Genomic DNA, 15,763 nt, shown 5'->3' with positions numbered 1-15,763 from the left:
TATCCTGTTTCCAACAGTGGCCAATCCAGGCCATAAGAACCTGGCAAGTACTAAGTCTATTCCATGTTACTGTTGCTAGTAATAGCGGTGGTTATTATCTAAGTCAACTTAATAGCAGGTAATGGACTTCTCCTCCAAGAACTTATCCAATCCTTTTTTAAACACAGATATACAAACTGCACTAATCACATCTTCTGGCAACAAATTCCAGACATTGGTTCTGAGTCTTCTTCCCTGGAGCTTCAAATCGTGACCCCTGGTTCTGCTGATTTTTTTCTGATGGAAAAGATTTGACGTCTTTGGATCATTAAAACCTTTCAAGTATCTGAACGTCTGCATCATATCACCTCTGCTCCTCCTTTCCTCCAGGGTGTACATATTTAGATTCTTCAATCTCTCCTCATAAGTCATTCGATGAAGACCTTCCACCTTTTTGGTCGCCCTTCTCTGGACCGCCTCCATCTTGTCTCTGTCCCTTTGGAGATACGGTCTCCAGAACTGAGCATAGTACTCCATGTGAGGCCTCACCAAGGACCTGTATAATGGGATTATCACTTCCTTTTTCTTACTCAATATTCCTCTCTCTCTATGCAGCCCAGCATTCTTCTGGCTTTAGCTATCGCCTTGTCACATTGTTTGGCCGACTTCAGATCATTAGACACGATCACCCCAAGGTCTCTTTCCTTGTTATTATTATTGCTGGCAGTAATGCTGAAAATAGTTATACCTTTTGATGGGGTGCAGTAGGGGCAATAGTGTATACTATGGCCACAATCACGGCAGGCAACAGCACACCACTGCGATGCGGCTGGGTGCACACTATTGCCCCCCCCCCCATCCCCTTTCTGGCCGTGGCTCTTCATTTTGCTATATTTATAGCAGAATGAAAAATCTAGGCCTAAGAACTACAAATCAGTAGTAAAAGGAACAGATTAGTGAAATATACAGACCCTGAACTCCTGAATAAGCTTCTCTTTATTCTGGGTAGGGTTGTCAGCTGCCTCCACTTTTTCAGGACAAGTTGGTCCAGTCGTTTTTATTCTGTTAAAGGCCTTAACCCATAGTCTTGCTTTCTTAGGGAAATCAAAACTATAAGCCTGTGCATGCAGTGAGGAAAAACGAGGACTGGATTAATATTTCCTGAAACAAATTAGAGCCAATTAGCAGCTCTAGTTCTGGTTGATGATGTAACAATAATTATTTGTGCTCTTTCCTCTTTTATAAGTTGTCCAAGTTTTAGAAATGTGCAGCTAGGCCATTTGCTATGATGGCATAAATGTGCGCCATGTTTGGATTGGAAGGTATTTTAGAAATCTGTAAGGTAATTACTGTTCTTTAACTTCTTTCAAACAACAATGCAACATCAACACCAGGAGACCACAAGTACAAGGATGTGTTTATTTCTCTATGGTTTCAGAAAAATCTGTTGCCTAACCCTACGCTGTGCTTTATTCTTTTATCAAAGAAAATATTGTTGCAAACTCTAGGGCAGTTGGTTATGTGAATTCTATGCACCTGTATGCCTTACTTTGGGGGTCATTGTAAAACTAGAAGAAGTTATAATGTAAAACAAGAAGTCCCTTCTTCTTGAACACAGTTACAATTTAAACCAATGTGATATTATATATTGAACACCGGTATATAAAAACATAAATAAATAAATAAATAAAATGAGATGGGCGGTTATGATGTGCGTTAGGGCCTTATAGCACATGATATGGCCCTAACACACTCAATACCAACTGCATTGCGGCGATACAATTTAAATCAGAGGAAGGGGAGGAGTGTGGGTGGGGTTTGGGCGGGGTTATGGCCCGGCAGCGCTGCGGGCGATAATGTTTTCCACAGTACCGCGGGAAATAACAACACCTTTTCCCATGGCGTTATGGGGGTGAAAGTGTATGGCCCGGCCGCAACTACAATGGATAAAAACACACTGCTGCGATGTGGCCAGCTGCATAAGAACATAAGAACATAAGAAAATGCCATACTGGGTCAGACCAAGGGTCCATCAAGCCCAGCATCCTGTTTCCAACAGTGGCCAATCCAGGCCATAAGAACCTGGCAAGTACCCAAAAACTAAGTCTATTCCATGTAACCATTGCTAATGGCAGTGGCTATTCTCTAAGTGAACTTAATAGCAGGTAATGGACTTCTCCTCCAAGAACTTATCCAATCCTTTTTTAAACACAGCTATACTAACTGCACGAACCACATTCTCTGGCAACAAATTCCAGAGTTTAATTGTGCGTTGAGTAAAAAAGAACTTTCTCCGATTAGTTTTAAATGTGCCCCATGCTAACTTCATGGAGTGTCCCCTAGTCCTTCTACTATCCGAAAGAGTAAATAACCGATTCACATCTACCCGTTCTAGACCTCTCATGATTTTAAACACCTCTATCATATCCCCCCTCAGTCGTCTCTTCTCCAAGCTGAAAAGTCCTAACCTCTTTAGTCTTTCCTCATAGGGGAGTTGTTCCATTCCCCTTATCATTTTGGTAGCCCTTCTCTGTACCTTCTCCATCGCAATTATATCTTTTTTGAGATGCGGCGACCAGAATTGTACACAGTATTCAAGGTGCGGTCTCACCATGGAGTGATACAGAGGCATTATGACATTTTCCGTTTTATTCATCATTCCTTTTCTAATAATTCCCAACATTCTGTTTGCTTTTTTGACTGCCGCAGCACACTGAACCGACGATTTCAATGTGTTATCCACTTTTAATCCTGCCCCTTTTTTCCTGAGGGCTATCATTCTGCTATATTTATAGTGGAATGATGAATCCTGGGTTTATTTCGTTACTGGCAAAAATGCATAAATTACTTGCCAGAGTGATAAATCATCATTTTTCTGATGGTTGATTGGAAATGTGCAGCTAAAGTGAAGAAAGTAGTTTTCCAAAATTCACTATATACAGAAAAACTAAAAAAAATGCCATGCATTGAGGATGGTGCGTAACTTTTGGTTATAGTTCTATGTATATTTGAGTTGACAATGATAAAAGTATAATAATATAAATATTTAAATAATTGAATAACTTCTTAAAAATTTACTTCTGTTATGACACTTTTTAATTCAGTTGAATATCAGAACAATGTGTTTTGTCTAAGGCATTTTTACAGTCTGCCACGTTGACAAATCCATTGAGCAAAACAATGTGCTCTCTATATATTTCTGTTATCTGGAACACCCATAGCTCTAAAAGAGACTAAATAATACAGAATAATTTGATATAAATGAAATACGGTATCTTTTGTTTTGAATTTATATTGAAATTTAAACAGGTCTCCCTAAAATGAATGCTCCACATGATAGCAGGAGATTATATTTGAACTATTTATAGGGATCTTGGGACCTGCCTGTACACATTTTTCAAGAAACCCATTTCAAATGGGGGTGGTTTACTCTAAATATCCTGCTGCGATTCTTGAACAGAAAACATAATTTAAAAGATAAAAGTCCCCCAAATGTCAATTTATTGAACTTTCTGATGTTACCATCAACAGTTCAGAAAAAATATTCACTTGTCTTGGGACTTCGACTATTAGGTTAAAGGAAACTATGCCTATGAAAAGCCATTTTACTCCCAATATCCTGAATCCCTTGGAAGCAATAGAGAAAGTAATAGACATCTGTTGTTCAGGTCACGTACCGAAGTCCTGGCAGTTCTTTTTAATATCTTTGATTAAATGAACTGTGAAATATTTGTTATATATATATATATATATATATATATATATATATATATATATTTTTTTTTTATTTTAGAACAGCTTTAGTTTATTTGGTAAGCTGATTCCTAAATCATTTCTGGCCAGAGTAGCTTTTAAACTCAAGCTATGAGCACAAGGTGCGGTATTTGACATCAGACCATCAGAAAACTACAGGCTTCTTTATATTAATGGCTTTAATACTTATACTGCCATTTTTATATCTATATATATGGCAAGAAATTTGATGATAAAGAGCAGTTAATAGAACCAAATAGCGTGAGGGGAAATAATAGCTAGACGTATGTGTAATTCCACTCTAATGGATGAAAGTGAGCATGCAAGAGAACAGGCAATGAATCCTCAATGCATTACAGTTATAACCCCAGACTCCTAAGATTCCATGGGTGTGGGAGAGGCTCCATAATTAGCATCTTATCACAGAATAAACAAACCACTACAGCATATACATATACATAGCAGCTGGAATCAATTAAATGATTCTGCCTTAAATACCAGTGCTGCCCCTGTGATGCCAGGAGCAATACTATTCTGCAGGCTGATTGACTCCCTCTCCTCCAATCAGATTCCGACCAATAGGAAGGAGACGAACAACATATTTAGGGAGGAAACTCATTGAAAGGGTGCCCCAAATCAAACAGAGAAGACTTTCTGACTCTGAGCACACGGCCATATTGCTCCTGACATCTAGTGGCCGGAAGAGAAAAGTGAAGACTTTCACTAGTGCCACATCTGATTCACTCGAAACAGATAGGAATGGATAACACCTTTGCTGAATATTATTTTTTCTAATACATTTGTATTTATGTTGGGCCATAGTTCCTTTGTTCTCCTTTTTCTTCCAGCTCATTCTCAACCAGTGCTTTGATCTTGGTTCCATGAGCTATCTATCACTACTAGTCAGGGATTTTTCTCTTTATAATAGACACTGCAGCAAGGATCCTGAGGCTGGGATTCATACATTAAATCTTATATCAGAATGTTAGATCATGGGGTTCTATATCCAGCCACCTGGTGTCATGCATATTGGTGACCTCCCAAGGGCTGTGAATGTTGACTCACAGCAATTATAGCCCTAGTCGAAAAGTGCAGAAGACCTTGTCTGGGAATTGAACTGGATATCTTCACACAGAAATGCACAGCATTGCTGCTGTGCCAGACCTATATATCACTTTTTTAAAATGATTTTCATCTATGTATACACTGCATGCATTTTTATGTATTGCATTTTATTTTATGTTCTCCCTGATTTATGACTCATCAGTGGTCTATGCCACCTCTTATCCTTCATATACGGTAGACTTGGGTGACCTAGGAGGCAACCATTAGTCCCAGGGCTTTAGGGAAATATCTTTCAAGGTGTATCCTCAGTTCAACTGATTGGTTGGCAGGAGTAGCCACAGTAGTGGCAACCATCTTCCATCCTTCACCAGTTTTGACCATATCATCTTTGTTTGAACCTCTGTGTTCCTATAGACACCAACATGGTATGAGATATTAGGGATGTGAATCGTTTTAGGACGATTAAAATTATCGTCCGATAATTTTAATATCGTCTTAAACCGTTATGGAACACAATACAATACAGATTCTAACGATTTATCGTTATAAATCGTTAGAATCGTGAGCCGGCACACTAAAACCCCCTAAAACCCACCCCCGACCCTTTAAATTAAATCCCCCACCCTCCCGAACCCCCCCCAAATAACTTAAATAACCTGCGGGTCCAGCGGCGGTCCGGAACGGCAGCGGTCCGGAACGGGCTCCTGCTCTGAATCTTGTCGTCTTCAGCCGGCGCCATTTTCCAAAATGGCGCCGAAAATGGCGGCGGCCATAGACGAAAAAGATTGGACGGCAGGAGGTCCTTCCGGACCCCCGCTGGACTTTTGGCAAGTCTCGTGGGGGTCAGGAGGCCCCCCACAAGCTGGCCAAAAGTTCCTGGAGGTCCAGCGGGGGTCAGGGAGCGATTTCCCGCCGCAAATCGTTTTCGTACGGAAAATGGCGCCGGCAGGAGATCGACTGCAGGAGGTCGTTCAGCGAGGGTTCCGGCGCCTCGCTGAACGACCTCCTGCAGTCGATCTCCTGCCGGCGCCATTTTCCGTACGAAAACGATTCGCGGCGGGAAATCGCTCCCTGACCCCCGCTGGACCTCCAGGAACTTTTGGCCAGCTTGTGGGGGGCCTCCTGACCCCCACGAGACTTGCCAAAAGTCCAGCGGGGGCCCGGAAGGACCTCCTGCCGTCCAATCTTTTTCGTCTATGGCCGCCGCCATTTTTCGGCGCCATTTTGGAAAATGGCGCCGGCTGAAGACGACAAGATTCAGAGCAGGAGCCCGTTCCGGACCGCTGCCGTTCCGGACCGCCGCTGGACCCGCAGGTTATTTAAGTTATTTGGTGGGGGATTTAATTTAAAGGGTCGGGGGTGGGTTTTAGGGGGTTTTAATGTGCCGGTTTTTCGATTTTTCGATTTTTCGATTTTTAACGATTTTTCACGATATTTTACCCCCCCAAACGGCAACAATACGATTCCCTCCCCCTCCCAGCCGAAATCGATCGTTAAGATGATCGAGGACACGATTCACATCCCTATGAGATATAGCACTGTTCCCCTTATGCATGGTGTTTTAAATTTTTAAGAGTTGAAATTACGTCATGGATTTAAAAATATCTTTTTGCCCTCTTTTGGGTGTGTTTTTATGAAAGATGTGTTCATTTAACATATGAAGTAATTTTTGTAATCTCCTGTTCTTTACAATGTAGCGTGACAAATTCTTTTAATGCGGAGCACACTTTCAGTATATAGAAACTTATTTTCTAGCAGGTTCAACTTTCAGAGTCTCAATCTGGGGTCCTGGTTGGAGGTGGGGGGGGGGGGGGGGGGGAGGAAGTCTGTGCTTTGCTCCCTGAGCCATGTGAGAATAACCAGCTCCTTTTTAGAAGACTCCCTGCTAAATAACCCCTTGCTACTAAATTAGTTTCATCCTGCGTAATGATTTCAAGTACCTTGTTCTGCTCAAGCTGCCCTGTCCTTACAGTGGGTGCAATATTATTGTTATGGAAAGTAAGAAAACTTGGCCTAGTCAGGCTTTGGTCTGTTCTTGCTCGGGTGCCCCCTGCCTGACTTTGGTTCTATTGGCGCTCAGGTCTCCGGGACTCCCCCTCATCCAGTACAGCTTCCCAGCTTTTCTGTTGCTGCCTCTGGGCTGACCTCTCTAACCTTCCAACGACGACGACATACAGAGACCCACCTAAACCCAGCCGGCTCTGGTACCCAAAGGCTCAACCCACAGGGAACGAGGGCTTGTATTGGTGAAGCACCAGCTGGCCTCCGTCCATCAGCCCACTCCACTTGCCAATGGTGGGGATCCGTAGGATCCTTGCTACGGATAGCGTCAACCCCACCTCAGCCCAAGGATCCATCTCCGGTGCAACAATCATAGCATCTGAAGGAACTGTATAAAAGAAGGAATTCAGTATAAATAAAAGTGCTTCCAGTAAAAGCAGAGACTTTGCTAAAGAAGTGGAATCACAAGTTTATTAAATCTTTCTGCTGTCTTGCTACTTATTTAATTGAACTGAGAAACAAAATTGAAGTGTAAATATCATTCCGTCATCTAATCAATAGGAATGTGCCTTTCTTGCTCCATTCATTTGATTCATTTTGGGAGTATGCACTTATCTGACAAATGGATAGCACATGTACAGAAATGAATGGTGTGCCCATATGTACTTGGCGCATAGATATGCGCACACCATTCATTCCTGCGTGCACACTATCCATTCATCAAGTACGTGTGTTCCACTGAATGTATCAAACAAATGGATCAATGAATGCTCACGTTACCAATCAACTATCAATAAAGAAGTAGGAAACCACAATTCTTCTTGTGTGTTTATTGGATGCAGAGACAGTATTAAGCATTAGGGATGTGAATCGTGTCCTCGATCGTCTTAACGATCGATTTCGGCTGGGAGGGGGAGGGAATCGTATTGTTGCCGTTTGGGGGGGTAAAATATCGTGAAAAATCGTGAAAAATCTAAAAATCTAAAAATCGCAAAACCGGCACATTAAAACCCCCTAAAACCCACCCCCGACCCTTTAAATTAAATCCCCCACCCTCCCGAACCCCCCCCCAAATGAGTTAAATAACCTGCGGGTCCAGCGGCGGTCCGGAACGGCAGCGGTCCGGAACGGGCTCCTGCTCCTGAATCTTGTTGTCTTCAGCCGGCGCCATTTTCCAAAATGGCGCCGAAAAATGGCGGCGGCCATAGACAAACACGATTGGACGGCAGGAGGTCCTTCCGGACCCCCGCTGGACTTTTGGCAAGTCTCGTGGGGGTCAGGAGGCCCCCCACAAGCTGGCCAAAAGTTCCTGGAGGTCCAGCGGGGGTCAGGGAGCGATTTCCCGCCGCGAATCGTTTTCGTACGGAAAATGGCGCCGGCCATACGCGTATGGCCGGCGCCATTTTCCGTACGGAAAATGGCGCCGGCAGGAGATCGACTGCAGGAGGTCGTTCAGCGAGGCGCCGGAACCCTCGCTGAACGACCTCCTGCAGTCGATCTCCTGCCGGCGCCATTTTCCGTACGAAAACGATTTGCGGCGGGAAATCGCTCCCTGACCCCCGCTGGACCTCCAGGAACTTTTGGCCAGCTTGTGGGGGGCCTCCTGACCCCCACGAGACTTGCCAAAAGTCCAGCGGGGGTCCGGAAGGACCTCCTGCCGTCCAATCGTGTTCGTCTATGGCCGCCGCCATTTTTCGGCGCCATTTTGGAAAATGGCGCCGGCTGAAGACAACAAGATTCAGGAGCAGGAGCCCGTTCCGGACCGCTGCCGTTCCGGACCGCCGCTGGACCCGCAGGTTATTTAACTCATTTGGGGGGGGTTCGGGAGGGTGGGGGATTTAATTTAAAGGGTCGGGGGTGGGTTTTAGGGGGTTTTAGTGTGCCGGCTCACGATTCTAACGATTTATAACGATAAATCGTTAGAATCTCTATTGTATTGTGTTCCATAACGGTTTAAGACGATATTAAAATTATCGGACGATAATTTTAATCGTCCTAAAACGATTCACATCCCTATTAAGTATCAGTACTGTGTACCAAGAACAGAGAAAGAGCTGGTCTAAAGAGCAGGATATAAGAACAATTGTTCGTCTCCATGTTGGAATCCTGGTGGGGTGAAGGAGAGATTGAGAGACAGTGAAGGGGTGTTGTATAGAAAGGGTCCATCTCCTTTTTCTTTTTCCTATGTGACCCTAGGTACAAGTAAATGGATTTGTCCTGCCCAGGGCTTATACTAGTATAGCTGGTGAAACTAATAGTTTGCTGTCAGCCTCTACTCTGCACCAGTTCAAGCCTACTGAAATAGCTGTAAACCTTTAATTGAATCCTTGGGTGCTAGAAGAAACATCAGAACCATGTGTGTACCCTGTTTTCATGTCCAACCTCAGTCTCTGAAATGCTTTAAGAGACTTAAAGACTTAATCATGCCTTAGGTAGTAAGGTTAAACTCTAACCTCAATCTAATGAATGCTTGGATAAATCTAGGCTTTTGGTTTGTGTTTTTCTTTTGCTAAAGTTTGGTGCCTGTGTCAGAGTATTTGTCACAGGCAGCCCGAGTGACTGCACAAGCAATCTTCTGTACCCACTGTGTGTTTGGACAATTTCAGAATATTCCTTGATCAAAAAACACTTGTGTTTTCCTGCCATGATTTAGGTCTTAGCTTTTGAAAAAATTCATGTTCTACTTTGATAACCTTGGATACAAAGACTTTCCTTGCTCTGTGCCATGCCTAATCTTGTTCCATGGAATTTCTAGTTTCAATCTCTTCTCTAAGTTCCTTACCTTTTTTATGATTCTCACTCAGTACTTCTGACTCTAGTTTAACCCTTCAACAGCTCACAAAGAAATCTTTGTATCTTGGACTCCAGTGTTCCTTTGTCCCACTTGAGGGTGTGGAGAGCCAAAGGTTAGGAGGTCTCCTCTACTGTACAGAAGGGAAATCCCCTGGAATGGTAAGAGAACTCAATTGAAGGAAATCCTGTAGTGTCATGCTAACCCCTCACTAGGCCTTTGGAAACCTTATGTTATGTTTCTGGACCCTTGGACTGAGGCAAGATTGGCTCTACCTGCAGGGAGGAGCCCTTCAGGTCCTCACTGTCATCAGGCAGACCCAGGCAAAGCAGAGACTGGTCAGGAATCTCAAGTACATCAGCCCACTTTCCCCTCGAGTTGAGCCTTTCGGTGCAGGGGCCAGCAGGACTTAGGCGAGGATCTCTGCTGATGGCTGGAGATGTGGTCCAAGCCCGGGTAATGGCTATAGGCCAGCAGAGATCATACATGATGAAGATCCAGGCAAGGGTCAAGGGCAGGCAGCAATCAGGCATATCCAGATTTCAGGCAAGGGTCAAAGCAGGCAGCAGTTAAGCATATCAAGAATCCAGGTAAGGGTCAAACAGAGTATCCATGCGATGCAGATGAAGTGGGACAGATAGGGCTGAGTCAATCAGGCAAAGCAGGAGTAGGTTGGGCAGATGAGGACAGAAACAGGCTGGGACGAAAGCAGGAACAGGTTGAGAAGAAGACTGAAATGGGTTGGGATGAAAGCAGAACCAGGCTAGGACAAAGGCAGGAACAGCTTTAAATAACATGCACTACACAGGCTGGTTGGACTTGTTGCTGATGCGAGTTGCTTCTGGGGAGCTGCCCTTATATAGGACAGAGCTGTGACATCATCACTAGGGGCCATGGGAACTTTCCTGCCACGTTCCCTTTAAATGGGGAGAGCTGTGCGCACGTGCCTAAGGTGCAGTGCAGTACGGTGCCTTGAGGACAGTGGGGTCATGCCGAATGGAGTGCTGGTTGCATCTTCTGTGTCCTGGGAGCACCATAGCTGCCCCAGCCCCAGAGATATAAGGATGGAAGTTCACTGGGGTAGCCCGTGGACCGTTGAACACAACACCTTACAGGCAGGTCCCAGATCAATTTAACAGTACTCAAGGAAGTTTCCTTGATTTCAAGGAGCAGTGCATTTCCTCATGACTATCTTAGTGATGAGGCCAAGGTGGCCCTACTATTTAGCCTTCTATCTGGAAAGAATTGCTCAGCCCTTGATTTGTTAATAGGCACCCATTTACCTGTGCCTAGGGTAACAAAATTTAGCGGTAGCAGGTTGGCTAAGATTTTCTGCCTTCTAGCTCTGATGATTCTCATTTAGCATAGAACAGCCTTCAGCTGCAGCAAGAGTGGCATCAAAATCCTAAGGCACCATGAAGTGGGAACGAAGCAGATAAGATGGCAGGAAAAACCTCAAAGCACCAACAAATGGACTAAGCAGAAAAAGGAGAGGCGTCAACACATCAAAGCACTATGAGGGGTGCAAAACAGCCCCCCACAGTGGCAAGAACACTTCAAGGTGTACTGTGTGGGTTAAGTCGGCAAAATAGAGTGACAGCAAGAACTTTAAGGTGAAACGTCTGTGTGTGGCGGCAATGCTGAGTGGAAGGAAGACTCCTAAGGTGTAGGATAAGTGGTATAGCAGCAAGGGCAGAGTGGCATGGGAGAAGTTTGTCTTCCTGTTGAAACACTTGTCAGATTTACCTCAAGAAAATGATCTGTCATCACTATATTTTTCTGTCATAAGCTTTTATTACATTCCCTACTTGAACTTGATCTTGATGCTGGGTGGAATTTTGAATTTCTCGTGAAACTTGATTTCCAGCTATGGCTTTTGTCATATTCAGGACATGACAATGGTCTCTAAAGGCAGGCGGTTTCTCCATATGGGTTTGTTTTGTGCATACCTTGACAGGAATAATCCTTATTCATAAGCCAGGTTATGTTGGGAATGATCTTAATATCTCAGATTTACTGCTAATTCCCGTATTAGTATTTACATTGTGCCAAAGAGAATATCCTTCTGGAGTTCATAAGTTTCATTTTTATAGGCAGCATATTAAGGTGTGCTTGGAAATTCTTAATCAGTAGAGTGGCACACAATAAAATGGGACTTTCTCCATATGATCCACAGAATAATCATTGGGTATTGATGCCTCTATCAGCAATGCTCTTCTTGTGTTTTTCTCTTTCACCCAATATCTGGCTTTCTAGCATCAATCTTCCTATTTTTGGAAACAGGAGTGTCCCAGGTGATCACCACTTCTTCATTCTCTTCTCTTCTATTAAGATTGTGTTCCCAATGTTTGATACATTCATTTTATAATGTCTACACCATTTTCAATGAATAAGCTGTGCCACCATATTGTGCCGTTCTGTATACAGGCTGACAGCAGCACATCACTTCCAGTAATGAAATGTGTAACCACTTCCAGTTCTGTTCCATAGATTCGGCATTTGTCCACTTTACCAGTCTTTTATATGCTGGCTGTGAACCAGCTTGTCCTGGAGTCCACTATTCTGTGCTGCAATTATCAATCTCTCATCTACAGTAAAGGTTGGACCTCACCTTTCCTTAACCATTGATGTGTCAAATCTTGATCAATGTGGAGTTTCTATAGCTCTCTATACTTCTCATTATTTTTGTGTTTCTGCCAATTATCCTTCCTTGTTTGCTGATCTTATTCTTAAAGTTTTTTTTTCTTGTTTTGCTAGTTCTGCAGTTTCATTGCCTATGCATAAGGACTGAGACTGATGATACTTGATTGCCTTCGTACTTGTGGCCTCCGCTATCTATCGCCGGCCTGCCTACCACTCCCAGGCCTCCTTGGACAGCATGGATGCTGACGAATGCCATCTTGCCCTTGGACTCCCTTAGGTGTGCGAGCATGCGCATGGGCTAGAATTAAGCACATCATGTCGGGAACCTCGGGGGCGTCCCCTCCGGATGAGGATACTTAAGCCGGCTGGCCCTGCCTGCCGATGACTTGGCAGTGAGTTCCCTCATTGCTGAATCTGCTTCATTCACTACGGACTTCCGTTCCTGTTGCTGCCTCTTTGGCATGAGACACTCTGGATACCCGCTCCTCGGGGTCCCTTTCTTCGTCTCTGGCTATTCGCTCCTTGGAGGGCCTAACGCCTTGGACTGCTGCCTACCCCATGTCCTGGGGTTTCTCTTGGAACATTCGCTACTGTGAGTACCTCTGCTCTGCAGACTTCTACTATACCTTCTCTAGTGAGGAAACCCCATCGGTATACCCCGTGCTGCAGACCTCTGCTGTATCATTGCCGAGGAACCCTCATTGGTGTACCCTGCACTGTGGACCACTACCGTATCTCTTCTACTGAGGAACCCTCACTGGTATATCCTGCGCCACGGACCACTACCATATCATCTCTACCGAGGAGCCTCATTGGTGTACCCCGCTCTGCGGACAATTCACTACAGAAGACTTTCTCCTGCACTCTCCGTTCCACCGGGAGCATTTCTCTCTTTTTAATAAAGACTAACCCATAACTGTGTCTGATGGCAACTGAGACCTCGCCTCCTGATGGTGAAGCTCACAGGGTTCCTCCCTGTGGGCGGTACCATCTCTCACCTCGGCCCAGGGCCCACATACTTACAAATCCTAACAGGATATTTGCAACTTGATCATTGCCATGAAAACCAGAGTCCAATGAAAATAGAAAGGATTCCATTGTACTACTATGCATAGAGAGAATGTGAACCAGTATCCAAGAAAAATAATAGCATGTTTCCATTCCTTTATATATAAGCAGAGAATGATGGTGAAAATCAGAGGCCAAAAATGTGTTATGTATATGGGGAGTCAACTTAAAATCTTTCCAGATCTAGCTCACAAGGTGCTGGCTAAAAGAAGAGGAAGCAAGCCCCTTACCATGTGGCTAATGGAAAGGTATATGTTACAGTTAACAGCCTTCCCGATATCAGTGACACTGTTGCTTCCTATTATTACAAACTATACTCTCAGGAATGACTTGGCCAGGAATCTAGAACTGAGGATTTTTTAAAATGGGGTTTTGTTATCCTCTCTCTGGGAAGATAATAAATGTAATGGGAATTTCATACTATGAAATAGAATAGGCTATCAAATCTTTGTAGACTGGGAAATCCCCAGGAGAGGATGGCTTTACCCTAACCTATTATAAGACCTTTGCCTCAGTTCGCATTCCCAAACTTGCTGAGATTTATAACAGAACACGAAAGGATGGCATCCTTCCTGCTTGAATATTGTTGGCCTCTATAACTGTGATTCTCAAAAAGGGGGGAAGCCTACTTCACTGTAGTTCTTACAGGCCAATTTCACTTCTAAACTATGATGTTAAGATCTTTGCTAAGATCTTGGCCAATCAAATTGAGAAATTTCTGCCCAATTCAGTTAATACAGACCAGACAGGGAGCAGAAAAAACAAGGTTAGCTGTTAGTTTACTAAATAAGGCTGAAGAGTGGAACCCTAACTCTCCCCTTTTATCTATAAATGTGGAAAAAGCATTTGACCACATGGAATGTCCATTTTTGTTTGTTATCCTAAAAAGGATACACTTTAGTTCTAATATGTTCAAATGGATATCGACTTTATATAATGCTCCTCAATTTCATGTTAGTCAATATTAAGTCCAAATAATTACCTCTTGATAAAGGAACTACTGCAGACAGGGATGCCCTCTTATCCTCTGATCTTTGTTCTCTTTTTGGAACCCTTGGACTGTTCAATTAGAGATCATTCAGATATGAGAGGTATGTTGGGAACAAAGGGGAAGGAATATAAAATTGCCTTGTTCCCTGATGATGTGCTTTCCTTATATATCACAAGAAAATCCCCCATTCTAGTTAACTATTAAAGCCCTTTGGCCCATTAGAATCCAAATGGTGAATCCATCTTTGCTCCAACTGAACCAAAGAACAAGGCAAATGTCTACCATGAGGGTGTGGAAACAACTATTGGATAGCTAAAAAGCAGCAAATCTTGAACAGATTGATCTGAATCTATCCAGTGTTGCACTAGTGGAGCCTCAACCTGGAGATTATTTAAATTACTGTTGTGAAAAATGAATGGGTTGGTCTGAGGAGGTTGCCATCCACACATGAGATCATTGAGACCAATGTTCTTTAATAAACTATACTACATTTCGAGTAAATGGAATATTCGAAAGTACACATACCATCCTTTCTGGATCTACTAGGCTTTTCTTTAACAACAAACCTGAAAACAAAAATGAGTCCTCGCATAGGCTCTATTGATTATGTGTCCAGGATAACCTCATTCCACAAAGGATTGCCACATCACCTTTGTTGCGCTGGAGGTAGACCCTTGGCCTGGTGCAAGTTTGGTATGGCCCTCTGGTCGGACCCAGAGAGCACTTGCCACCAGGAGGCAGAGCACAGGAGGAGACATAGGCTAGCTGGAGCTTTACTATTAGCAACCCGGGGTTCCACAGGTTGAGACCTTGGGTATCTGGGCTGCCTGGTCTTAGGTGGGCCTCGAGGGTCTCCCAGAGAGGAAGTGCTCACCACAAACAAGGGTGCATGGTCAATATTCAAGCAAGCAGGAGGAATATTCAAGCAAGCAGGAGCAATATTCAAGAATCACAGGAGGACAGAAGAGAGTGTCCGAGTGGATAGCGAGGGTCAAGATGAGAGTATCAGTCCAGAATGGTCAGCCGAAGCAGGGGTCAGTACCTGTAGTAAGTCTGGGAGTGGTCAGGCAAAGGTCAAGTTCTAGGCAGCGATCAGACGTGGACAGGCAGAGGTCGGTTCCAGGCAGTGGTCAGATGTGGTCTGTGAACAGGCAGAGGTCGGATCCAGGCAGCAGTCAAACGAGGTCAGGAGCAAGCAAAGGTCAGTACCATGAGATCAGTCTGAAGGGTACTACCAGGAATGGAGAGACACAGGAACAGGAGACACTGGAACAGGCAAACTAGAGACACCGGAGTGTACTACCCGATTGTCAATGCAAGGAAGTAGTGGCTGACCACTTCCTTAAATCCTGCCATCAATCAGGGCTGCCCTTAGCCCTTTAAGATCAAATTATTGCCACATTTATTTAAGATAACATTCCATTTAGACAGAAAAACAGTAATCAAAAAATAATCAATGTTTTTTATTAACA

Source organism: Rhinatrema bivittatum, chromosome 7, assembly GCF_901001135.1.
Source record: "Rhinatrema bivittatum chromosome 7, aRhiBiv1.1, whole genome shotgun sequence".
In the NCBI taxonomy this organism is placed as follows: domain Eukaryota; kingdom Metazoa; phylum Chordata; class Amphibia; order Gymnophiona; family Rhinatrematidae; genus Rhinatrema; species Rhinatrema bivittatum.
The sequence above is the reverse complement of the archived record's forward strand: the minus strand, read 5'-3'. Positions refer to the sequence as shown.